The sequence below is a fragment of the Aotus nancymaae genome, unplaced genomic scaffold (assembly GCF_030222135.1).
Source record: "Aotus nancymaae isolate 86718 unplaced genomic scaffold, 86718_ANA_hifiasm-v0.15.2.pri h1tg000043l, whole genome shotgun sequence".
Taxonomy (NCBI): domain Eukaryota; kingdom Metazoa; phylum Chordata; class Mammalia; order Primates; family Aotidae; genus Aotus; species Aotus nancymaae.
The window spans coordinates 10000001-10027379 of NW_026988457.1; the positions used below are offsets into that span (position 1 = coordinate 10000001).

Here is a 27379-nt window from a genome sequence, read left to right on the forward strand (position 1 = left end):
ATCAAAACTTTGCCCACTGGGTTTTTGTTTACATATGAATTATGTTACTGAAAGTCGGTCAAAAAACCTAGTTATAGTCACTATTCGAGCTCCTTAAACTTCACATGCTTTCAGCTGTTTGGAATTACAGAATCATTAAAAGTCAGTTAGCTGCTTAGCATGACAATTGTGTATTTTGGGGCTTGTAATATGACTTTAAGTTTCAATGCAGTAACACAAAGCTAGAGACTAGAAGGTTTGCAGACTAGAAGAAGGTTTGCAGAAAAGATTTTATATTGGGTATGCGATTCTTTACAAAGTACTCAAGAAAATTGGACTCAGTAGAGTTAAAATGTCAGCTACTTAATGTCACAAAGAGTTTAGTCCTGAGGGTGTCCAGGTATAGTGTTACAGAACTATGTCTTCAATTGATGTTTGGTAAAAAATACACACACACACACACAAACACACACATTCACACACACACACACACACACACAGAGTAGTGATGTCAGCAAGACAGAAGAATAGGAGTTCTCCAGCCTCACTCTCTCCTACCTACCACAGAAATCTAACCAGCAATTATCCAAAGGCAAGAAGATAATTCTGAATATCCCACACCTTGAAAGTAAGTCAAGGAGACACCTTTGGATCAAAGAACTGAGAAAAGCTTGATCCCAATGGTAGGATGAATGTTTCTCCTTGACTGTGCTACTCCTCTCCCGAGCTGACACAGGAACACACACTAAGATTTTTCCTGAACCCACCAGTTTCTACAGTAGGATAAATAAATTGGAAGCAGCCATTAAGTTTCCCTACAATTTTGGAACCCTTTCAGGAGACTGATATCTGTCTCATCCCATGGGAAACATTGGAAATACCAGCATGGCTAGATTACCTGAGTTTAGTTAGAAACAAATAACAGGGGTAGGGCTCACAGTGACCAGCTGAGCTTGGTAGTTACTCTACATTTAGGCTGTTAATGGTGTCAAACTAGAGAGACTAGCTGACAGAATCACACTACATCACACTACAGGAAACATGGTTCACAGGTCTTTCTCCCTTCCTTCTTCCCTTCCCCTGCCTTCCCCTCCCCTCCCCTCCCCTCCCCTTTCCTCCCCTCCCTTCCTTCCCTTTCCTTCCCCTCCCTTCCCTCTTCCCTTCCCTTTCATTTTTGAGACAGAGTCTTGCTCTGTCACCCAAGTTGGAGTGCAGTATTGCAATCTTGGCTCACCACAACCTCTCCTGCCTCCCAGTTTCAAGTGATTCTCCTGCCTCAGCCTCCAATGTAGCTGAGATTACAGGCATGTGCCACCATACCCAGCTTATTTTTGTATTTTTAGTAGAGACAGGATTTTGCCATGTTGGTCAGGCTGGTCTTGAACTCCTGACCTCAGGTTATCCACCTGCCTTGGCCTGCCAAAGTGCTGGGATTACAGGCATGAGCCACTGCATCCTGCCAGTTCATGGATCTTTCAGGCTTGAATACCTAGCCAGCTTCTCCACGAAGCCCAGATACTCTCATTAAGTTTTTCCTAGGTGAGAGGCAAATGCAGGTCAGTGATTACCTCTGAATAGGTCATCTGGTACTGCAGAAACCCAGGTACAGCACAGTAACTCCACCAAACCATGACACTCTTCTTCAGCTCACATTAAGCCAGCAGGAAAGCCTAAGTCCACGCACATCTGTAAAGCATAGCTTCTGGCCCTGCCTACTTCTGTGACCTAGCAGTAATCCTAGATACTTCACCAGCCTTGGGTCTCAGCACATGACCCTGCCCAACTGCAGATTCCAAACAGCAGTACCACTCAGCCATAGAAGACGACCTGCAAACCTGCCTGATCAGAGATGACTGCAGAACCCAGCCAGCAGCTCTACTTGATGGCAGAGTCCAGATAGTAGTCTCACTGAACCACAGAGAACAGCTAGAAATACCATTCAACTTCAGAGCACAGGAATCCACCCAGTCTAATTAGATAACCCAACCTTAAGGTCTGTCTGTTTGGGGTTGCTATAAGCTGTCTCATCTAGGATTTTTAAGCTAGACTAGGTTAGAAGAGGTAGCCATCTCCTTAAATGTTCAGGCATTAATATAAGGACATGAGGATGATGAAAATTTAGGGAAGTATGGCACCACCAAAAGAAGTTAATAAAGCTCCATTATTGCACCCAGAAGAAATGGAGAGCTATAAAATGAATAACAAAAAATTCAGAACAATACTCTTAAAGAAATTCAGGAAATTCTAAGAAAATATAGGTAGAAAATCAAATAAAAATTGGGAAAACTTTATTAACAAAATGAGAAGTTTGCAAAGAAACAGAAGTAATAAAAAACAAAAAAAATACAGAAATTCTGGAGATAAATAATACAAAAATGAACTAAATAAATAGAAAGCTTCAACTGCTGACTTGATCAAGTAGATCAGAGAGCTCTAATTACCCAACCAGAGGAACAACAACAACAAAAGAATGAAGAAGTTCTACAGGAATTAGGGAATACCATAAAGCAAACTAACTTTTGCATAGTAGGAATTCATGAAGAAAAAGAAAGAGTAAAAGGCCTAATAAGCATATTTAAGAAAATAATAGATAAAAATGTCCCAAATATGGGGAAAGACAATATCCAGGTACAGGCATCTCAGTCACAGTTTGCCAATCAAATTAAATCCATAGAGGACATCACCAAGATACTATATAATCAAATTATCAAAAATCAAAGACAAAGAAATAATATTAAAAGCAGCAAGAGATAAGAAACATATCACATTTAGTAGAGGTATAATATGTCTTTCAGCAGATTTCTCAGCAGAAACCTTTCAGGCCAGAAAAGAGTAGAATGATAATAGTGCTGAAGGAATAAAAAGAAACTGCCAAACAAGAATACTTTACCAAATAAAGCTATGTTTCAGAAATGAGAAAGAAATAAAAACTTTCCTGACAAATGAAAGCTAAGAGCATACATCACCACTAGACCTGCTTTATAGGAATTACTAAAAGTAGTTCTTTAAGGTGAGATAAAAGGCTGCTAATTAATTATTTTTAAAAAATTTAAAATTAAAAAAATCACAATGGTATAAGTAATATATGGTCATACTCAGAATTCTCTAATATAGTAAGGGTGATATGTAAATCAACTTTATCTCTAGTAGGAGTATTAAAGCTATTAAAAATAACTGTAGCAACAATAAATTGCCAAGAAATACAAATTACAAAAATAAATGTAAGTTTTGGCATCAAATTCATAAAAATTATGTGTGAGGTTTGAAAGTATACTCTTTGTATGGAATTAAAAGCAAGTTGTTATCAGCTTAAAGTAGTCAGTTACAGGATATTTTCTGGTAAACACTTAGCAAAAACCCACAGTAGTTGCACAAAATATACAAAGAAAGGATTCAAAGCATACTGCTACAGAAAAGCATCAAACCGCAAATGAAAATGGAAAGAGAGGAAGAAAAAATGAATCAAAAAACGAATTACAAAATGCCAGCAACAAGTTTTTATGTACCAGTAATTAAGTGTAAATGGATTAAATTCTTCAATAAAAAGACATAGATTGGCTGAATAAATTAAATAACAAGATCCAACCATAACTTCTTGTAAGAGATTCACTTTACTGGTACACATACACATAGATTAAAAGTGAAATGATTGCAAAAAAGTATTTCACACAAATGGAAACCAAGAGAAAAAGAGTAGTTATACTTAGACAAAATAGACTTTAAGTCAAGTATTATTTTGAAAAGACAAAAAGGTTATTACATAATAATAAAGAAATTAATTCACCAGGAAGAGATAACAATTGTAAATATATATATGCACCCTACCTCTGAGAACATAAATACATAAAGCAATTATTAAATTATCTAAAGGGAGAGGTAGACTACAATACTATACTAGTAAGGGACCTCAGTATTTCACTTTTAACAATAGAGCACCTAGACAGAAAATCAATAAGGAAACATGGACTTGAATCATACTTTTGATCAAATGTACTTGACAGAAATATCTAGAAGATTCTACTCAATACAAACAGGATTCACATTCTTCTCAAGTGCACATGGCACATTTTCTAGGATAGATCACATATTATGCCACAAAACAAATCTTAACAAATTTAAGAGAAGTGAAATTATATCAAGCGGTTTTTCAGAGCATAATGATACAAAGTTAGAAATCAATAATAGGAAAAATCTAGGAAAATACACAAGTATCTGGAAATTGAAGAACATGCTCCTAAATATCCAATAGGTCATGAGTGTAAATAATAAAGGAAATTTAAAAATACCTTGAGACAAATTAAAATGGAAACACAACATGCCAAACTTCATGGAATAGAGCAAAGGCAGTCCTAAATTGATGATATTCTAATTTTCCTAATTTGATCATATACAATTTATAGATGTATCAAAACATCACAGTGCACTCCATGAATATGTACAATTCTGTCTCAATGATTAATGAAAATAAGATTTAAAAAGAGGAAGTGGAGATTTGCAACAACATGGAGAACATTATGCTAAGTGAAATAAGCCAAGCAAAGACAGACAAATACTGCATGATCTCACTTACAGGTGGATAAAGTGGACCTTATGAAGTCCACAGATATATACAGTGGGCTCATATAGTTGAACTCACAGAAATAGAGTAGAATGATGGTTACCAGAGGACGAGCAAGGAAGATGAAGGAAATGGGGAGCTGGTGATCAAATGGTATAAAGTTACACTTTTTGTACTGTTGTAAGGTTAGGATAGGATGTAAGGTTTTGGGATCTGTTGCACATGAGTGATTGTACTTAATAATAATGTATGGTATATTTCAAAGTACAGATGGTCTCCAACTTACAATGGTTTAAATTATGATTTTTCAGCTTTACATGAGTTTATTGCCTTTTAGACTTATAATATGTTCAACTTGTGATGGGTTTGCCAAGATACAAACCATCATAAGCTGAGGAGCATCTGTAATGAAGAAAAAATATTTCAAATGTTTCATCATAAAGAGGATAGATAAATATGGTGATGAATATATTAATTAGCTTGACTTAGACATTATACATTGTATAAATATATCAAGACATCACATTACCTTAAATGCATACAGCTATGATTTGTCAATCAAAAAAACTTGTTAGTAAAAATATATAGTATATCTTTTTGTCCATCAAAAACTTTAATATAAAAACCATTGTATACAACCTGCTATCACAGAATGATCCATAGAGCATTATGGCAAAAAGAGATAGCAGACAGTGAAGGAAAACTGGAGGAGAAGGAATTCAGATTCCCGACTCATTTCTTTGTTCATAATTATTCTTGATGCCTGTAAGAGCACATAGTCTTGGTAGAGGGCAAATCAAGATGCAGAGAGAAGTAGCAGGCCTTAAAGTTTCCACTGAGAAGACCAGAATCAGAGCAGAGTAGGTCTCTCTAACATTACACACACACAACCCCCCCCTTATGCCATCACCTGGAGAAAGATAAGCCTAGTTAGGAGATGACTGAAAGGTTACTGAAATTATTATCCAAGAACAACTTCAAGCAGACCAAGGAAATCTGTGAGAAGGTGGTCTTGGTCATCAGTATCATGAAAGAAAAGTGGCATAATGCTTTTCTGTCAATTATAAAGGTATGTGGAGAATAAAGAAAGCACTAAAGTCTGAAATAATCAAGAACTAAAGTGCTTTTATAAGTCTATGGAGTAGAAATGAGGTGATCTTTTGAGGCTGAGTTTAAGAGATTATCAACATCTGCTCTTTCATCAAAAACTACCTTAGGTATAGATAATATGCTAAAGTCCTGCAGATGGTACCCTACAACTCATAAGCAAGCTTGATTATCTTTTTCTCTAGATGTAGCAGGACCTAGATTCCCAGAGTTAGATGAAATCTATGAGCTTCCTGGGAATGGCAGCTCAGAGATGAAGTGTGATTCTGGATTACTGTGCCTTCTAACTCATCCATGTCATTGTCCCAACTGACATGGAAAATGTGATTCATCCATACCATGAAATACTACTGAGCAATAAATAAGAATAAGTTATTGATACAAACAACAACTTGCATGAATCTTGGTGCTTGTGTCTAAGATATTCCAATGGAAAGGATGCCTGGCTGTAAGGTGGCTTCTCCTGAAGCTTGTTTTTGACCATGCAATAAACTCCTTTCCATGGTGGTAGATGTAGTGTTGAGCAATAGTCACAACCATGGCATCAGACTTTGGGTTGAGGGACAGGTTAAGCCCAAAATACAAATGGAAACTGCCCTTCTTGGACATGAGCAACCAGCCACTGAGTCTAGAATTTCCTCTAAATCCACATTAATTTCTGAACAAGCATAAATGAATTTTCAATCAGACCATCTACCAGGGTCTCATTGTGCCTAAAACAGATCTTAAACTGGAAGACATTGTGGGGAAAAACAAAACAAAAACAAAAAGTTGGATTCGCCAGACTCAGAATGTTCAGCACTAACAACCGAACTTTTACTTCATCAGGCTAGAGCTGAGATCATGCTGTGTTGGGAGCCCATCATGGTCATCTGTGTTGGGAAGATGGCATTTCTCTCATTCACTCCTGCATCCTCTGGCACAGATTAAAATTACAGTGTATATTAAAAAACAAACACAGAAGACAAATAATCCACATCTCACAGAGTAAATAAGGTTTAATTTGGATTATGTGAAAACCACCAGATATATTAACCATAAACTACAATGATATTGATGGTCAAATCAGAAACAATGTCTCATAGGCAGTTTCAAATGATATCTTAAATCATATGATCTGAGTCTTAAATATAGTGTTTGTAACATCTGCAGAGCATCTTTAATAAAATATATTCTATCAAGATTTATAGGAAATTTTAGCAAAAACAGTGAAAACTGTAACACATGCAGTAGTGAGCTGTAGCACCTTCCAATCCTTTTATAATGGACATCAAATAATAGGAATGGGGATTACTCAGAAAACCACAGGCCTAAAAACTCTCAGTTCAGTGATGAAGAGGTCAAATTGCTACTGCCTCTACTTCTTGTTCAGTTAATAATGTGTTTGCTATTAAATAAGAAAAAGCTATTAGTTGGAACTCAGTTACAAGTAATTTGTGCCAGATTAATAGTTTTATCTGTAATTTATGATTTTATACAAAAAGCTTTAATTCCTGATGTGAAAGATAGTAATTTTGCAAGAGTAATGTTACTTCTGTGACAATAAAAAATCACTGGCTAAAGATCCTTAAAAAATTTTGTTTTTGCTATATTTACCTCTCTATGAGCACAATTATATGTCTCTACTGTGCCATATGAATATAATTTTTTTCTTTTAAACATTTTGACTAAATGTTTCAACATAAAAAGACATAAAAGAAGAGCTTATGCTTTTGACTATGATGAAATTACATGTAGTGAATTAACACTCCTTCTGAAAACAGTTAGAGAAGCTGAGTAAATATAAATAAATATGAAAATAAATTAACTTTGCCTAAAGAAGAGTAGCAAAGCTAACTAGGACTTGTGGAACCAATATCCCAGATAGAGGGAAACCACACAGAAATGAATTGACCTTGCTCAAGCCATATTTGCTCCCAAGGCATTTGTCAAGGCAACCAGAACACATAATTCCCATGTCCTTGTGAAAAGGGATACAGATAAAAGTATATACCACATCAAGGCATTTGTTAAAATGTTATAGTTTGCAGAGAAAGAAGTAAAACACTTATCAGAAAGCTGCTGAAAATTACAGCAGAATATTCATCAGTCTCACACACAAAAATGAGAAAATAAAATTCATTATTCTAGACTCTTCAGGAAGAAAAGACCTTATTAAACAGTCATGGCCCACAGGCCTCACAGGTACTACAACATAGGAACAGGTCATACATAGAGTCTTGTGAAAAGGGGAAGGAAGAGTGGGATGGGTTTTATATTGTGATCTGACTTCCAGCTTAGCTGCAGTAGAATGGAGCATCAGACAAATTTCTAAGACTTTTGACTTCAATCCCTGACTTCCAGAAAGCATCTCTGGAGTTGCTGAGGGCCTGGGGAATCTCACTGCACTGAAGAGAAGAATACAAACCTGGCTGCCTTCATCAGCTGCTGATTATGGAGGCCTAGGGCTTTGAGTGAACAAAGGTGGTAGCCAGGTAGCAGTTACAGCAGGTCTTGGGCAAGACCCAGTGCTGTGCTGGCTTCAGGTCTGATTTAACACAGGCCAGTGCTGCTGGCCACAGAAGTGCCTTTATAACCATACCCCCAGTTCTAGCTGACTCAGCTCAGAAAGAGAGAGACTCTACTTGTTTAGCAGAAAGTAGGGCAAAAGAGTAACAGTCTCTTCCTGGCAATCCAGAGAATTATTCCAGGTCTTATTAAAGACCACCAAGGCAGGACATCTACAAGTATGCAAAAATCTCAGTGATATTGGACTTGTGGCCCAAGTTCCTATTAATAGCTGGAAAGCCTTCTCAAGAAGGATAGGCACAAACAAGTCTGGACTGTGAAGACTACAATAAACACCTAACTGTTCAATGGCCAGACAGCAAAGAACATCTATAAACATCAAGAATATCCAGGAAAATAAATGATCTGAACAAATGAAATAAATAAGTCATTGGGGACCAATGCTGGAGAAACAGAAACATGTGACCCTTCATACAGAGAACTCAACATAGTTGTTTTGAAGAAACTCAAAGAAATTCCAGATAACACAGAGAGGGAATTCAGAATTCAGTCATATAAATTTAATGAAGAGATTGAAATAATTAAAAAAGAATCAAGCAGAAATTCTAGAGTTGAAAATGTAATTGACATGCTGAAGAACATATCAGAGTAACTTAAGAGCAGAATTGATCAAGCAGACAGTGAGGTTAAGAACAGGCTATTTGAAAATACACAGCAAAGACAAAAGGAAAAATAATAAATAAATGAAATATGCCTATAAGATCTTAAAAATAGCTTCAAAAGGGTAAATCTAATAGATATTGGCCTTAAAAAGGAGATAGAGAAAGAGATAGGGATAGAAAGTATATTCAAAGGGATTATATCAAAGAATTTCCCGATCCTCAAGAAAGATATTAACAGTCAAGTAAAAGAAGGTTATGGAACACCAAACAGATTTAACCCAAAGACAACTGCTTTAAAACATTTAATAATCGAATTCCCAAAAGTCAAGGATAAAGAATTATATTAAGACAAGCAAGAGAAAAGAAACAAATAACAAACATGTGAGTCTCAGTATGTCTGGCAGCAGACTTTTCAGTGAAAACCTTATATGCCAAGAAAAAGTGACATGACATATTTACAGTACTGAAGGAAAAAAAAATCCTAGAATAGTATATCCAGCAAAACTATCCTTCAAATATAAATGATAAGTAAAGACTTTCCCAGACAAACAAAAGCTGAGGGACTTTATCAACACCAGACCAATCCTACAAAAAATGTTAAAGAAAATTCTTTAATCTAAAATAAAAAGGTGTTAATGAGAAAGAAGAAATTATAACTTCCAGAAATCATGACTTCCAGTGAGTCAAAACTCATTGGTAATAGTAAGCACACAGGAAAACACAGAATATCATAGCACTGCAATCTTGATGTGTAAAGATCTCTTTAAGTAGAAACCCAAATAATGAAATATTCAAAAATAGTAACTATCACAAATTTTACAAGACATAGGTGGTATAATATAAAGGGAAACAACAGAAAGTTAAAAAGCAGCGGGATGAAGTTAAGTGTAAAGTTTTTATTAGTTTTTCTTTTGTGTGTTTGTTTATGCAATCAGTGTTAAGTTGTAATCAATTTAAAATACTAGATTATAAGATAGTATTTGCAAGCCTCATGGTAATTTCAAATTGAAAATCACATGACATACACCCCCAGAATACAAAGAAAAAACTTAAATCATAACACCACAGGAAATTACCTTCATGGAAAGAAGACAGTAAAAAAGAAAGAGAATACCACAAAACAATCAGAAAACAAATAAAGTGGCAGGAGTAAGTCTCTCATCCAAGTGTTAACCAAGCCTGACCCTGTTTAGCTTCTAAGATTAGATGAGAATCAGGCACATTCAGGGTGATGTGGCTGTAGAGTTAGTCTCTATTTATCAATAATAACCTTGAATGTAAATGGAATAGCTTTCCAATCAAAAGACACAGAATGGCTGAATGGATAAAAAAATAAAACCCTATGATCTGCCGCCTACAAGAAACACACTTCACCTATAAAGATACACATAGACTGAAAATAAATGGATGAAAAAAAAATTACATGCCAATGGAAATTTTTATAAAATGAGCAGAAGTAGCTATACATATATCTAACAATATAGATTTCAAGACAAAAACTGTAAGAAGAGATAAAGAAGGTCATTATATAATATTAAAGGAGTCAATCCAGCAATAGGGTACAATGATCGTACATATATATATATATACGTCCACCGAATTCTAGACCACCCAGATAGAAAAAGCATATGTTATTAGAGCTAAAGAGAGAAATAGACCTCCATACAATCACAGCTGAAGACTTCAACACCCTACTTTTAGCATTGGCCAGATCTCCCAGACAGAATATCAATAAAAAAAAATTGAACTTAATCTGTGCTATAGGACAAATATACTTAATAGATATTTATAGAACATTTCATCCCAAATCTGCAGAATGCACATCCCTTGCTTCAGCCTGTGGATCATTTTCAGGAACACACCATATGTTAAGTCACAAAACAAGTCTTAAAACATTCAAAAAATGGAAGAAGTAACATCTTCTTTCATCACAGTGGAATAAAACTGCAAATCAGTAACAGGAGGAATTTTGGAAATGATACAAACACATGGAAATTAAATAATGTGCTCCTGAATGACCAGTGCATCAATAAAGAAATTAAGAAGAAAATTAAAAAATATCTTGAAACATATTAAAATGAAAACACAATATACCAAAACAATATATGGGATACAGCAAAAGCAGCACTAAGAGGAAAATTTATAGCTATAAATGCCTACCTCAAAAAGAGGAAAAACATCGAATAAATGATTTAAGGATGCTTCTTACAGAACTAGAAAAGCAATAGCAAAACCCAAAATTAGTAGAAAAAAAGAAACAATAAAGATCAGAGAAGATAAATGAAACTGAAATAAAGACAAAAATACAAAAGATCAGTGAAACTAAACGTTTGTTTTTTGAAAAGATATACAAAATTGACAAACCTCTAGCCAGACTAACTAAGAGAGAAGATCCAAATAAATATATTTAGAAATGGAAAAGAAGACATTACAATTGATATTGCAGAAATCCAAGGGATCATCAGTGACTGCTATGAACAACTATACGCCAACAAATTGTAAAATCTAGAAGAAATGGTCAATTTCCTGGATACATACAACCTACCAAAATTGAACCATGAGCAAATCTAAAACCTGAACATACCAATAACAAGTAACGAGATCAAAACTGTAATAAAGTCTCCCAGTAAAGGAAAGCCCAGGATCTGATGGCTTCACTGTGGAATTCTACCAAACATTTAACGAAGAACTAATACCCATACTACTTAAACTATTCCAAAAAACTGAGGAGGAGGGAATACCTCCAAACTCATTCTACAAGGTTAGTATTACCCTGATACAAAACTAGACAAAGACACATTTAAAAAAAAGAAAACTGCAGGCCAAAATTTCTGATGAATATTGAGACAAAAATCCTCAACAAAATGTAAGCAAACTGAATTAAACAATACATTAGAAAGGTCATTCATCATGACCATGTTGGATTTATCCCTGCAATGCAAGGATGATTCAACATGCACAAATCAATCAGTATGATACATCATATCAACAGCCTAAAGGATAAAAACCATATGATCATTTCAATGGATTCTGAAAAAGTATTTGATAAAATTCAACATCCTTCATAATAAAAACTCAAAAAATTGGGCATAGAAGCAATATACCTTCACATAATAAAATACATATATGACAGACCCACAGCTAGTATCATACAAGTGGGGAAGAATTAAAAGCGTTTCGACTAAGATCTGGAACATGACAAGGATGCCCACCTTCATAACTGTTACTCAACATAGTACCTAAAGACTCCACCATAAAACTATTAGAATTGATAAACAAATTCAATAAACTTGCAGAATACAAAATTAACATACAAAAATCAGTAGCATTTCTATATGCCAACAGTGAACAATCTGACAAAGAAATAAAAAGGTAATCCCATTTACTATAGCCACACATAAAATTAAATATCTATGAAATAACCAAGGAAGTGAAAGATCTCTACAATTACAACTATAAAATACTGATTAAAGAAATTAAAAAGGACACCAAAAAGTGGACAGATATTTCATTTTAATGGATTGGAACAATCAATACTGTTAAAATTTTTATATTACCCAAAGAAATCTACAGATTCAATGCAGTCTCTTTCAAAATACCAATGACATATTTGACAGAAAAAGAAAAAAATCGAAAATGTACATGCAACCAGAAAGACCCAGAATTGCCAAAGCTATCCCAAGCAAAAAGAACAAAACTGGAGGAATCACATTACTGACTTTGAATTATACTATAATGCTGTGGCAACCAAAACAACATGATACTGGCATAAAAACAGCGACCTAAACAAATGGAATAGAATAGAGATCCCAGTAACAAATCTACACACCCACAGTGAAGTAATTTCCAACAAAGCTGCCAAGAACACACATTGGTGAAAGGACAGTCTCTTCGATAAATAATACTGGGGAACTGGATATCCATATGCAGAATGAAGCTAGATTTTTATGTCTCATGATATACAAAAATCAAATCGATGTGGAGTAAAAATTTAAATCTAAGACCTCAAACTTTGAAACCACTTCAAGAAAATATTGAAGAAATTCTTCAGAATATTTGTCTGGGAAAAAATGTTTTGAGCAATACCCCATAAGCACAGACAACCAAAACAGAAATGGGCAAATGGGATCACATCAAGTTAAGAAACTTCTGCACAGCAAAGGAAACAACAAAGTAAAGAAGCAACCCAAAGAATGGGAGAGAGTATCTGAAAACTACCCATCTGACAAGGGATCAATAACTAGAATGTATAAGAAGTTCAAGCAACTATAGGTAAAAATCTAATAATCTGATCAAAAATGAGCAAAAGATTTGAATAGATATTTCTCAGAAGAAGACATACAAATGGAAAACAGGCAAATGAAAAGATGCCCAACATTATTGAACATCCAAGAAATGCAAATCAAAACTATAATGAGATATCACCTCACCCCAATTAAAATGGCTTTTATTCAAAAGACAGGCAGTAACAAATGCTAGAGAGGATACGGAGAAGAGGGAACCCTCATACATTGTTGGTGGGAATGTACATTAATACAACCACTAGGAAGAACAGTTTGGAGATTCCTCAAAAACCTAAAAATGGAGCTGCTGTATGATCCAGCAATTCCAGCAATCCCATTGCAGGGCATATACCCAAAATAAAAGGTGTCAGTATATTGAAGAGATATCTCCACTCCCATGTTTGTTTTAGTACTTTTCACAGTAGTCAAAATTTGTAAGCAACCTAAGTGCCCCTCAACAGATGAAAGGATAAAGGAAATGTGGTACATATAAACAATGGAATACTATTCAGTCATAAAAAGAATGAGATCCTGTTATTTGCAACAACATGGATGGAACTGGAGGTCACTATGTTAAGTGAAAGCACAGAAAGTCAGCACAGAAGGACAAAGCGAGTCACGTGTTCTCACTTATTAGTGGGATATAAAAAATCAAAACAATTGAACACATGGAGATAAAAGAGTAGAAGGATGGTTACCAGAGACTGGTATGGGTAGTGGGGATCGAGAGGGGGCAGGGAAGATTAATGAATACAAAAAATAGTTTGAAAGAATGAATAGTATGTAGTATTTGATAGCACAACAAGGTGACTATAGTCAAAGTAATTTAATTCTACATTTAAAAATAACTAAAAGAACATAAATGGATGGTTTGTAACACAAAAGATAAATGGTCAAGTGAACAGATACCCCATTTTCCATGATGCAATTATTACTCATTGCATGCCTGCATCAAAATACCTCACATACCCCATAAATACATACACCTACTATATACACAAAAAATTAAAAATGAAAAAATACAAAATAAATTAATTTAACTACATTTAAATCCTTATTTATGAAAAAAAGGATTCATAAATAGGAAGAAAGGGCTGTAAATAAAATATACAGATTGCAGCACAGAGGACAAAAATAAATGGAAAAAGCATTAAAAGAATAAGTAAAGTATACCAGAACACAACATAGTATAAAAAGGTATCTTTCTTTGGAGGTCTTAAGAAGGGAAAAAATGAAGGTCAAAGCTATATCTAAAGAGATAGTGACCAAAATTTTTCTAAAACTAATGAAAGACAGGAAGCCATGTTTTAAAAATGGTGCAAATATCAAACAGTAGAAATAACAGGATACCATCTAGACACATGACTGTATGACAAATGAAAATAAAAGAGTAAGAGGAAACATAAAAACAAGCAAAAAGAAAACACGCATTACCCTCAAAGAACATCATCAGACTCACAGCCAGCTTCTCAACAGAAATGGTTGAAGTTGAAAGTCAATTGTACAGCATATTGAAAGTACTGAAAGAAGATGAATTTCCAACCTGGCATACTCTAACTAATGAGAGTAACTTTAAAAGTGAAGTTAAACAAAAACATTTTAATCATAGAAAAATAAATTCATTGTCAACATACACTGAATCATATGCTAAAGAGAACTCTTAATCTGTCAAAATACATGGTGGTACTAAAAGGAATAGATGTCATCTAAAAGAAACATCTGTGATATCTGTGATTATAAAAATTAAAAATAAAACTAAAATAGAAACTAAAACATATTAATCATTATTTCTGAAAAAAATAAGAAATCATCTATCCAGCTCAGGCTCCGCACCCCCACCCCCACACCCACACACATGTTTAAACGATAAACATACTATCCTCCAACTTATTTCAACTTACTTTAGGGTAAGAAGTAAAGACAAAAATAGCTCATCAAACATACAGATAAATATTTTGCATTGTTTTGTCTTACACTTGAATTTCTGGCAACTAGCAAACACTTTCAAAATACCATGCTGCTAAGACTTTAGAAAAATAAACTGAAAGTACTTATGGCATGAATTAAAATTAAAATGTCAAACTTTTAAAAATAAACAATTAACTATGATTAACAACTTCAGTAATATATCAAGTATTTTGCTATTTTAGACAGGACATTTGAAATTATTCGTATAGTGAATATTTTTAGTATTTTTCCTTAGGATTATATTGAGCACTCATTTTAGTATAAAACACTCAACCCCACCACCAACCATGTAATAGTATTACCTTCATAATGCCCTAGGGGGAATAATAGATCATTTTTCTTAAGCACAATGGACTAAAGTCAATGTGCCTTCTCCTATACACAAAGGAACAATGTAATAACCTGAAATCTCCTTTCTTAAAATCTTTTTGTTTAAGCCTTTCTTCATATAAAATTTTCTTAAATAGACTAGGAAGAAATGTCTATGTCCAACCTATGGAGAAGAAAGACATCAGTAATAGAATTTCAGAAGGTATAATTTAATCAAGGTTGTAATTTCATTTAACCATAAAAACATGATCTTACTACAATTTTATAAATGTTCATAAATATGGACGTTCATCATATGCACCACCTGCATATTGAAGTACCCTGCTATGGTTGAGGCAGCAGGGAATGTGAATTCATGTACAGCAGCTCCTCTGCCATAAGCCTCCAATCCATGAAGAAGCAGCCTTAGTCCCAGATCCAACTAGACAACTGAAAATTCCCATTTGTAGGACTGATGGAGTGCAAGCAGTATATAGTATTGAAGTAACAAAGGGTATGTGAAACTCTTTGAGCAGTCCAGGTCTTCAGTTTACTTATGTATCTATTTCATTGTATTTAAAATAATCAAGATAAATATCTGGCAGACTCGGAAACACTTCTAAAATCAACTGAATTCCAGTGTATTTTATTAGAGAGTCTCATTAATTACATTAAGTATTTGATAATAATCCTTTTATATATCAAAGATGAGATCTCATTTTGATTCTCAAAAACAGAAGCATTAAAAGAAAGTAGGTTATCTTTTAAAAACTTTATTAAGATAAATTGAAATAATTAGGCTATATGCTTCAGGTATACTAGGTTATTCAAAAATTGATCATTCCAAGTACTCAATTTGTTTGCTTTTTCTTAATTGGGTTGTATATTTACTTCATAGATATTTATATTTTTTAAAAATCAGAAGCTAAACTGTTAAAATTTTTAAAAAATTTGCATTTGATGTTGCCAATAATTATTGTCATTAACTATTACTCTAAAAAGGGCAATTATCACTATTTAATTATATACAATATTTCAATTACATCAATGTAGTAACTGGTAAGAAAGTACTTAAGTATATCAGCAAGTTCTGCTTTAAGTTCTGATTTTAGTGTTTCATTACTAAATACAATAGAATGCAAAGCAGTTCTTATTCTTCAGGTTAAAATTGTTGATATTTTTATATGATGGAAAAATATTTATCATAAATACTATTATAATGAAATTTCTTTATTAAAGCTTCTTTTATTCATGAAAGGGCAAAATCATTTGCTGGTTCTCTTTGTTCCAAGAACGTGCTGGAGTGTTAAATGAAAATGTGCAGTTCAGCTCCAAGTAGCTTGCACATTACAAATCAAAATGTTAAGCTGTGAGGTTAAAATGAACCAGATAAGCAAAGAACACTTTCTCCACTGCCAACATTTCTTTTTATACAGCACATGCAGAGGGGCATATCTTTAAATATTCTTTCTCCTTCATTTTAGAGGCTCTCAGATGCTTAGAGGTAAGCACTCTGATTATTTTGCATGATGACCTTCAGAAAGCAAAAAATTCTGGCACCGTTAGTAGTCCTAGGAATGCAGGTTCCAATAATGGTTTTTTTAAAAATGATGAATATATCTAGTCCAGTCCCTTTTTTGTTTTCAAGATTAAAGACCATGAGAAAGGTGGTCCATTTCTAGGTTTTCAATAGACTTGGCTGTAGACAGAGGAGCCCATGAGAAAACACTAACAGTGGTCCCTGAGAACTAGATTTCTGTAAAATTGATCTGACCTTCTAAGAATCTCGTGAGCCCAGGTCTCTACTGTCTCAAGAGAAAGGGGTACAGTGGTGAGAATCTAGGTCATTATATCCCTAACTCTAAAAGTGGCTTCTTAGATTTGCTTCATGGGTCCATGGGGGATGGGGCAACATGTGGCTATAACACCAAAAATCCAACCAGACTTTGGAAAACAACTTACCTCTTAAAATACATAGCCTCTGAATGGTAATTCGATAATATCTATGTATAAATGTTAAACACTGTTTTTGTTTTGTTTTGTTTTGTTTTGGACGGAATCTTGCTCTGTAGCCAGGCTGGAGTGCATTGGCACGATCTCGGCTCACTGCAACCTCCGCTTGCCAAGTTCAAGCATTTCTCCTGCCTCAGCCTTCTGAGTAGGCGGGACTACAAGCATGCAACACCACACCCAGCTAATATGTGTGTGTGTGTGTGTGTGTGTGTGTGTGTATATTTGTATTTTAGTAGAGATGGGGTTTCACCATGTTGGTCAGAATGGTGGCTATCTCCTGACCTCGTGATCCGCCTGTCTCAGCCTCCCCAAGTGATGGGATTACAGGCGTGAGCCACAGTGCCAGCCTGAAAACACTGTTTTTAATAGTGTCAATAATGCTATTTAAATTTAACATGGGTTTATAGTCAAAAAACTTTAGTCTTACTGTTATGGAAAACAATAATTAGTGGCAAAAAGGATGTGTTTAGCTCTCGTCCACCATGGCCCAAAGTTTGTTTTGTTTTATCTTTTAAATACCAAGTATAGACTCTACTCATTGTAATATAATTGATATTATTTATTTAATGAGCTCACAGTTGTCATGGGAAAGGATCAGGAGAAATTAAGTTTTCCAAATATCTTTTTGATAACATAGGACACTGGAGTATGATAAGAGGCTTATAAAAAACTTTTCTTGAAATATTAAAGAAAACTATGTGTATTATTCATCTCTGTATCCTCAGAATCTAGCAGAGTGACTGTTATGTATTAAGGCCTCAGTAAAGTGTGTGCTTGTGTATGTGTGTGTAGACAGAGAAATATAGTCATGCGTCACATAACAACCTTTTGGTCAACAATGAACTGTATATATGATGGTGGGACCATAAGATTATAATGCTGTATTTTTACTGCATTTTTGCTATGTTTAAATATACAAATACCTACCATTGTATATTTACAATTGCCCACAGTATTCACTACAGTAGCATGCTATGCAGGTTTGGAGCCTAGGAGCAATAGGCTATTCCATATAGCCTAGGTATGTAGTAGGCTATACCACTTAGGTTTGTGTAAGTACACTCTGTGATGTTCATCCAATGATGAAATTGGCTAATGATATATTTCTCAGGACATATTTGATGTATGACTGCATGATCATATAGCAAGATTTAGGGGGCCTACTTAGAAACATACTTTTAAGTAAGATGACCTTTCAAGTCATTCATTGCAAATCTAACCATTTTATAGGGACACTGACATAATCGCAAACAAATCCTGTTGCCCTTCATGGGTTACTCTACACTATTTGATAACAATTTGTGTCTCCCACTCAGAAGCAGTCTCCCACTCTTTATTACTTGTTATTTACTGTGATTACATATATGTATCTGTGTGTTTACAAATACATACATATATGTATGTTGTATACACATATATATTATATCCCTATACATACTGGGCTCAAGATGAAATTAAAGAAGACCCAACTCTGCTTGTCAAACTACAACTACCACAAAAGGGCATTCATTTAAAGTGTGGCCTCAACGTGATTCAGGGTGTGCAGTTTCACTCTACCTTACAATGAAAGGGATCTTTACATAAAAAGATACTCATGCTGTCACAAATATTGAAGATGATTGTACATAAAGCATGACAGATTATCTATTCTTCACCTAATGTACACTATGCCTATCTTCTCATCCCTCCATTGTATTTTTGGGGATTCATATTGGTGTATGATCAACTACTTGAATGACCAATGTATTAAATTAAAGAGGTTGAGCATAGCAACTGACTGACCAATTCAATCATCTATGCATTCATTTATTTCACTCATCTATTCAAAATGCACATAGTCAGCACTACTATACTAATTCTGTGAAAATAAAAATTATAATGCTATGTATTATGAACTATGATCCTGGTATATATATTGTGTTATTTCTCCACTATTATTTAGAGGTGAAATGCATTAAAAATGTAGCAGAGTATCCGAACACGCTTCATAATATTGATTTGTAAAAACTGTATTCTCAATGAAGTAGAATGAAAAGAATTAAAAGAAAATCCTCATGCCACCCACAATGGGACATCATGTACTGTCAAGTCTTTGAAATGCACTCTCAACTTACTTTCCAAATATCATCACTCCAAAGAAGTCTCTGGCTTTCTTTAGTTCAGTAAGCATTCCTGAGAAACACTTGTATCTGTCCTCTTTCAACTCTAACTACTCTTCTCATAGTGTAATGGAACAAAAGCCCTCCTTTAAGAATTCTGGCACAGTACCACTTAAACTGAAACACATTAATAACTGGTTATATAAATCCTATAAAAATGAGCATTATAGAGTAAGTAGTTGACTAAAAGTTATGTTTATTGGATAATGGTGGGTAAATTATTTTTGTAACATAAGAAATAATATGGTATTCAATATAGTGTATAAGTGCAACATTATCACAACTGGCATCATTATATAAACAAGTAAATATGCTAAAAATTTAGCCAAGTATACTATTATGAAAGTATAAAATACATTAATTATATCAATTATGATGCATAGTATTTATGGCACTCGAATTCAGTTACAAACTCACACAATTTTAAAAATTCTCTGGCTTTCTATAAAAAGTTTACTGTCAAGATTTGGAGACAGACCTGTACCCACCTGCAAGACAGAATATAATGTGCTCTTTGCTTGTACTTATATTTGAGACATCTGGAGAAATGAAGGAAACTTTCAAGGTGATGGTCATATTGGCTTTAACTAGGCACTAACCAGGCTTTAGTGTCTGAAGAACATTTTTACAGAAACAAAATGGTAGAAATTATTCTACACAGAGTGAGTTTTGCCAGAAAATTCAACAAAAAATGAAAAGCTTACCCAGGTGCCATTCATCTGTTCATTCAGTGATTCACTTACCAATAGTCAACAAATATCTACTAAATGGATAAGATTTTAGTGATAATTTTTTGATGATAGGACATATATTCAAAGAAATTATTCCCTCAACCTCAACATCAATAGGTTTTGGACACAATCCTGTCAGTTCAAATGCATATATATATGTTTAGTAATTATCATGACAAGTTTGTTAAGATTTGGCACCAGCTAATAGATGACTTTTGGGATGCATGAATGAGAGCTCCTCTCAAATACCAAGGGACATTACAATAATTAGAAAATTAGAATTTCAGATAAAACTAAAACAAATACACTTGTCTAGAAATGTTACATAACATTGGTAAGATGCAGTATAAACTTAATATGTCTTAGCCTGACTTTTTTCTAATAAACAAAGACATTTTATTACCAGCTTACAGATGTTGTAAATCTTGGAATGACAACTTTTTATTTATAAATTATAAGCTCATGAGTATTTCAAAAAAATATATAATCTTGAACTTTGTTCATGAAAACAAACCTTTTTTTTTTTTTACATATATCAGATTTATATTTAAGAATAAAAAAGGAAGTCATTTTGAGATCATCCTGCTCAAGATAAGTAGCTTATCTTTGGCTCTGCTTCAAAACTGATGGAACTTTAACAGACTTTTGTTTCAAATTCTATCCCCATGATGGGAACTGTTGTTTATGTCCCAATGTCATAATATTTTTAAAATTCAAGAAATAAATAGCTGAAGAATACAATGAATTTATGAACCTTGTTAAAAGAATATGTGAAACCACAGGATTTAAGTAAAAAAGAGTATAGGCTTTACTATCAGGTAGACACAGTTCGATTCAACCCAAATTTAATTGGGAATTCGTTTCTATCTAGTTACAATGAAGAATTGATTTAGAACTATCTTTCTCCTCATGTTTTCTATCAGGTAGACATAGTACCTGATAGTAAAGAAACTTGATATACTTCAAATCCTGCTTTACCACAAAGCAATTTTGTGATTTTCATAAATTTCATCTTTCTCAAGTTGTTAAAATTTGATAATAATACTTCAGTTTCAAGGTAGATATGAAGATAACAATGAAAAACAGCTTTCTTTTTCAAAGTTTCTTGCATAGTGCTAAGTGTACATTAACTTCTCATAAATATCGACCCATTTTCCCTCTTTTTTCACAATAGGTCCTCTTTCAGGTAAATTTCAGCTCTTGATAGTATTTGTTCAAAGTTATTACTTATGGTTACTTTTTCAACATATTTCAAAATCTAACAGCAAACTACAGACAGAATATAATTCATGAATATCTGATTCATTTATTGCACTGCCATTAAAAGAATGCAATGTGCTAGATAAAGCTATCAAGGCATGTTTTTAAATTAATGTTTTAACATATCTAATTTTATATGTAACACTGTGCCCCTGTGTCATCTGGTGTCTTTAAAGAAGCCATTATCCTCTGGCTATATTTTTAAAAAGAGAGAGAAAACATACGCTAGTATTAAGGGATATCACATACAGTTTAGTTACAATAGTAGATCAAGTTCTGAAACCATTTCTTTCTTATCCTACTAAAATTAAACAACTTTCATGGGGGTAATTTAGATTTTTTAAACATTTAAATACATCACTTAATTTGGTAAATAGTTCATGAAACAACATGGTTTTGAATTAACACATTTTCAATGTGCATGTCCTTAATTTTCAGTTTCCCAAATAAATGGTTTCTTTTCCTAAATGTATTTTTTGCATCACAAAGTTATTTTGGTAATACTAATGTTCTCAAAAGTTAGGTCTATATTTGTGCTGATTAAAAAGACACAGCCATGATATTATATCCCTGATCAAAATATTCTCAAATCTCTTAAACTATTGAGGTGTCAACGCACCTGGAAGGGTTAGAAATAGAAAACATGAGGAGCAAGATAGTTCTAAATCACCTCTTCATCGTAACTAGATAGAAACAAATTTCCAATTAAACTTGGGTTGAATCAAACCAGTTTTAGTGTTTATTTTAGTGGGGGAGATAGGGTATAAATTGGGTGAAAAGGCTAAGTTTTTATTTTGAGTTGTCTCCTCAACCTCATTTTTAATGAGAACCAAATAATCATTATGGGGTTTCCATAGGTATGAGAGGTCAAAAACACTGGTTTCAATTGAGTCCCGGCAATTCAATTTATAAAGTCGAAGTGCGCATTAGAATTTGATTTCATAAAATATGTGGCAATAATGGTTTTGGAAAAAAGGAAATTTAATAGTTTATTATATTTTCCCTTTACCTGACATTGTTTTCAAAAACACAACAATCATATTTTCATAAAATATTCAGTCCCTGATTTTATAGTCCGAGCTACTGCTTAGTACTTCTCATATATCTATATTTATTTATAGATCTATATTAACTTTAAGCACTGATAATTACAATATTTACTATTGAACAAATGTGTGCATATCTTTATTTTTGTTCCAACACATGCATCAATCAGAAAAGAGATGCAATTTCAGTTTTCAGCTGCTAAATATAATGCTGATCATCTGTATTGCCATAAATAATTCTGGCAATTAAACATGCATGTATAAAAATATATTTCCAAAAATATATGTTTGAAAGTACTTTTAATTCAGTGGGGTTAAAATCAGTGCATCTTAAAGGAGTTATTATATTTCAATATGAATGTAATCATGTTTATAATAGGGTATGCTGATAGCATTTGACTAAATGATCAGATATGTTTATTACTTTGAAATCATAAAAGAAAAATTAAAATAATAATTGTCATTGTTTCTATCTTTCACCTACAGTTCAGAAACAGCAATTTTTCTAAGCTTAGTTATTACAGTGAAGTTTTTAATAACATCTAGTTCACATAAATATTGATAGACACAACAACCAAATATTGAAAAATAGACAATCTAACTTCCAGATTCCTTACCAATTAAAATGATGTAATAGTTTATAAACATAGTCGTTGTTTTTTTAAAAATTTATTTAGCTTTGGTTTTTTTGAATGAGGATGTTAAAACAGGTAACTTTTCAGTCCTATAGATGGCTGTAGTTCTCCATGGAGCATAAGTTAGAAAGAAAGTTTGAAATGTATGTATAGAATAAGACATTAAAATTTCCTCTAATGAAAAAGAATACAAGCATTGCTTGTTATTTCCTATTAATACAAAGTATGAATTGATTAAGGTTATTTTATATGGAAAGTTATTTGGTCTCTTACTAGTTTAATAACTAAAATGGCTATAAAATTCATATAGAACTTTAACTTGTCATATATTTATCTACGCATTTTTATATTGACGTTTTGGAAACAAGTGTCACAGAAAAATAAATAATATAAAAATTACAAAATTGTAAAGCTTATAAGTAATGGAAATCTATTCCAACTCATATATCTTTCAGAACGATTAGTAAGCAAGTAAATTGAAATTGATCTTGTTGCTTTTTCCCCCCCCCTTAAACATTTAAGGAGGATATTTTCTGGACAATAGTGTCCAGGTGAATAAAGGTAGGATTACAAATGTAAGTTTAAATAGCAAACCCAACACTATGATGAAGATTTCAACATTTTAACATCTCCACCCACTCTTACTCTCAATGTCTAATTCAGAGCTTTACAAAAAATACCCCCAAACCCAAAACACTCTCCAGTAAACTCTTTTCTTAAAGAATTTGTAATATTCTTTGTGTTGTGATTATGTACTGTGAAAGGTAGAAATTATATGAGTCCTGAGAGGCGGTGTTTTATTAAAACTGAAAAAGTTTTACAAGTTTGTCTAATTTTTTTTCTTAATAAAACAGCTAAAGCTTCCTTCTGTCTCCTCCCACTCCTTTGGCTTGGTGCTTACTCTTTAAGCAACTTGCTGCATTTTATAGCTATGGAATTTCACTGGGAAGGGCCTCCCCAAGAAACCATGTGAACCGGGATACACCATAGTGGATACACCATAGTGAATGCAGGCAGACAAGATAAAAGATCCCTTTCCTCAGCTCTCCCAAACCCTCAGTGCCTTTCCAGTATTCTCTTGTTTCTAGTCACAAAAGGGAGCTGAGTTCACAGCTGGAACAAGTTGTGCAGTGAACCCTAGTGATTTACCCAAGTAGCAAACAGGGTCATTGGCTTAATTGGAATCTCGGTAGCCAGGCACACTAAGAATCACTAGCCTGGGTCGAGCAACACGGAAAAAGTGTTTCTGTTTCTTGACAGCGAATGAAAATGACGCAGAATGTATCGATCGGTAGGATATTGATCTCTTTCCTTCCTTCGTTCTCCCACTTTACGAGCCGGAGAGCCAAGATCTCACTTCTATGCACCCAGGTGCCCCTGAGAGCTCCATTTTCCCCAAATGCATAAAAGGCTAAAAACGGCCACATTCCCCAGCACCACGACGTGGCTACATCTCCTTTGTTTACCATATAAGTCACACCGGGGGTTCACTCCTCGCCCTCCCCCCTGCTTTAAAGCCGGGTGCGGTGGAAGACTGAGGAGCACCCCCAAACTCCCGCTCAGCCCGAGTCAAGCACCGAAAGCTTCACAGATTTTTTTCCTGAGCCTCGAAGAGAAACCATGCAGTCAGAACCTTTTGAACTCATAATCCCCCAGGGATGTCCGTCTCCCAGGAGAGAGCCGGCTTCCCAGGCAGCTTAGGAAACTTAACCGAGATCCCAGAAAGAAGGCAAGGTGCAGCTCCGGTCGAACGGAGCTCCGAGGCGACATCCTCTTTACCTGCAAAGTTGCAATCTTCGGGCTGAAGTAATGGGATCCGAGGACGGACGGCGCGGGTGCTGTGCGGGGTGAGAGCACGCCCGGCAAATTCCGATGGAATTCCCTTAGTCGCTGCCGAGTTTTGGAGCATTCCAAGGAAAACGCATGAAGCTGGAGCCCACGCAGCTGGCACCGAACTGGGCGGAGTGAGGATGCTCTGAAAGCGAAGCCATGGGAGGCGGGGGAGGGGCGGGCCGGGAGGGGGAGGTGAACGCCAGGGGAGGAGAACCTCTCCCACCCCCGCCTGCGCTGATCCCTCTGGATAAAGTTGAGAGTTCCCACGGCTGACAGCGGATGAGCCCAGAGAAAGGCAGCCCGCCCTCCGTCCCCAGCGGCTCCCCGGCTCGGGGTCCGCACAGACCTCGCTGGAAAGGGATAGTCCGGGAAGATGCGCGTCCCACGCACCACACTGCTTGGAGGTGGAGGGGACCTGCGCGCAGGCAGGAGCTAACGCTCAGTCCCCAGCTCGGCTACCCTCGAAGAGCTTCCACCTACTGGGCCAACTGCTTGAGGTCAGCCAGTGGGTAGGGGAGCTCACCACCAGCTAGCCGTCATCCAGCCAAGTCGGTGGTGAGAATCCACCCTGTGGTCCTGGATGCAAGCCAGACACACTTCCAGGCTTCGGGCGGGCTCTGCAGGCGTGTTGGACTTCAGTGCGCTCCGATACCCAGCTTTTGAATGAATGCCCTGCTCCCAGCCCGGTAAACAAGTACCCATGCGGCCCGCCGCCCGACTGGAAAAAAAGTAGACCCCTGCAACTCTCAAAGCTTCTCCCACTCCGGTTTCTCTTAGCGCCTGGCACCCTCTTTCCTGTCCTCAAGGTGTCAGACTTCCCCTGCAAGAGCTGGAGGATGCGGCTTGCCACTAGTGTCAACAATCGAAACAGTCGCAATGAATAAATGATGAGCCACCGCGTTTCAACCTCCCCTCCACCCCAGCTTGGTCTTTCCAAAAGGCATAGGAAATCAGCAAGTTTTCACCAAATATACCAAAATCCTAAGACGCTAGCCAGCCTAAGGGTGCAAGGTTCTGGCAGCCACAGGTGATGTGCGAGTATGTGCGAGTGTGTGTATGTGTGTGTGTGCGTGTATTACTAGTACCAGCTTACTGAGATTGAGATTCAAGATAAAGGTTATCTCTTGGCCAATCTCTTTGGTGTTCACATATGAAAATAAGATTAAAGTTCAGAGAGGAATACACACACACACCACACATACACACACACTATTGGCAAAGTTGGCAATAACTCTTGCTGTAACTGCAGTACAGTGATTCCCAGCTTGGAGGCTTGGCTGGTTGTGACCCCATGACCCAGAGAAAGAGAGTTCATGTGTAAGACAGAGAGTGGAGCCCTTGAGGAATCCTAGCTGGCAATTACCCTCCTCGAGACTCTGTTTCTATCTGATTTCCTTTATTTTCTGAAAGCCCTGAGGTTATCTGCTAGTCTCTGATTGAATCCCAGCAGATGCCTGATCCAGCTTCCAGTTTGTGCAACAGATAAGGAGCAACGGTTTCCCCCTGTCCCAGCTGCGTTGTTAAAGCTGGGTCGCTGTGCTGTGCCGACTACAAGGAGGACCAGTTTCTTCCCATGGAATATTCCCAAGGAATATAAACCAACAAACTGGCATCCATATTCAGACTCTAAAGCACAAAATTAAAGAATTTCCTTTTTTATCTTCCCTTACCCACTTCATAGTTCACATGAGTTGAGGTTTTTGTAAATAGTTCTCAAATGAGTAAAGAGGATATTACCAGAGATCACACTGGGGTGACTATGCATGCTGCTTTTTTTTTTCTTTTAAGTCACTTATTTGTTAATTTATCTTTCTCCCTGCCTAACTGCTCCTCTATGGGTTTATTTCCAGCTCAGCTAGACCCCTATTCTAAATTTCTGGAAGCACTACCTCTAGTCCTTCCCAAAATACTGAGGTACATCGAGAAAAGCCTGGTTCCTACAATGCCTCTGCAGTAAACAAAGGAGAGAACAGCAAAAGGCTTTTTTCCTTCCCCGAATCTTTTTACTCTTTGCTGCAAGAAGAATACATTGACATGTTTAAACAGTTCTTTATTTTTCCTTACATTAAATGATGGCTTTTAAAAATATGCAAAATGCATCTGTCGATAGACAAGGTAATAACTTCATAATAAATTCAAGTCCACTTTCTAGTAAGGGAGGGGTGACTATATATATATTTATGTGGAATTCTATGTTATTTGATGTAACTGTAAGTATTTTTGTGACATTTATTGACAATATTTCTTCTCAGCCTGAAAAACAATGCTACATACTGTGTTTGGGTTTGTATCTTTGAGATAAACCCTTGGTAGATAGAATTCCACGTA

General features: G+C 35.3%; 1 protein-coding gene across 3 annotated transcripts in view; it reads right to left on the bottom strand.

Moving 5' to 3' along the window:
* Positions 1-25178, bottom strand: part of TRPC4 (transient receptor potential cation channel subfamily C member 4) — a 216182-nt gene extending 191004 nt beyond the window's left edge. For all 3 annotated transcript variants that reach the window (XM_021672834.2, XM_012469835.2, XM_012469833.3), the window contains exon 1: positions 24998-25178. The gene's annotated coding sequence lies outside the window, so the exon portion shown is untranslated. The remainder of the gene's footprint in view (positions 1-24997) is intronic.
* Between the last annotated feature and the right edge of the window lie 2201 nt (positions 25179-27379).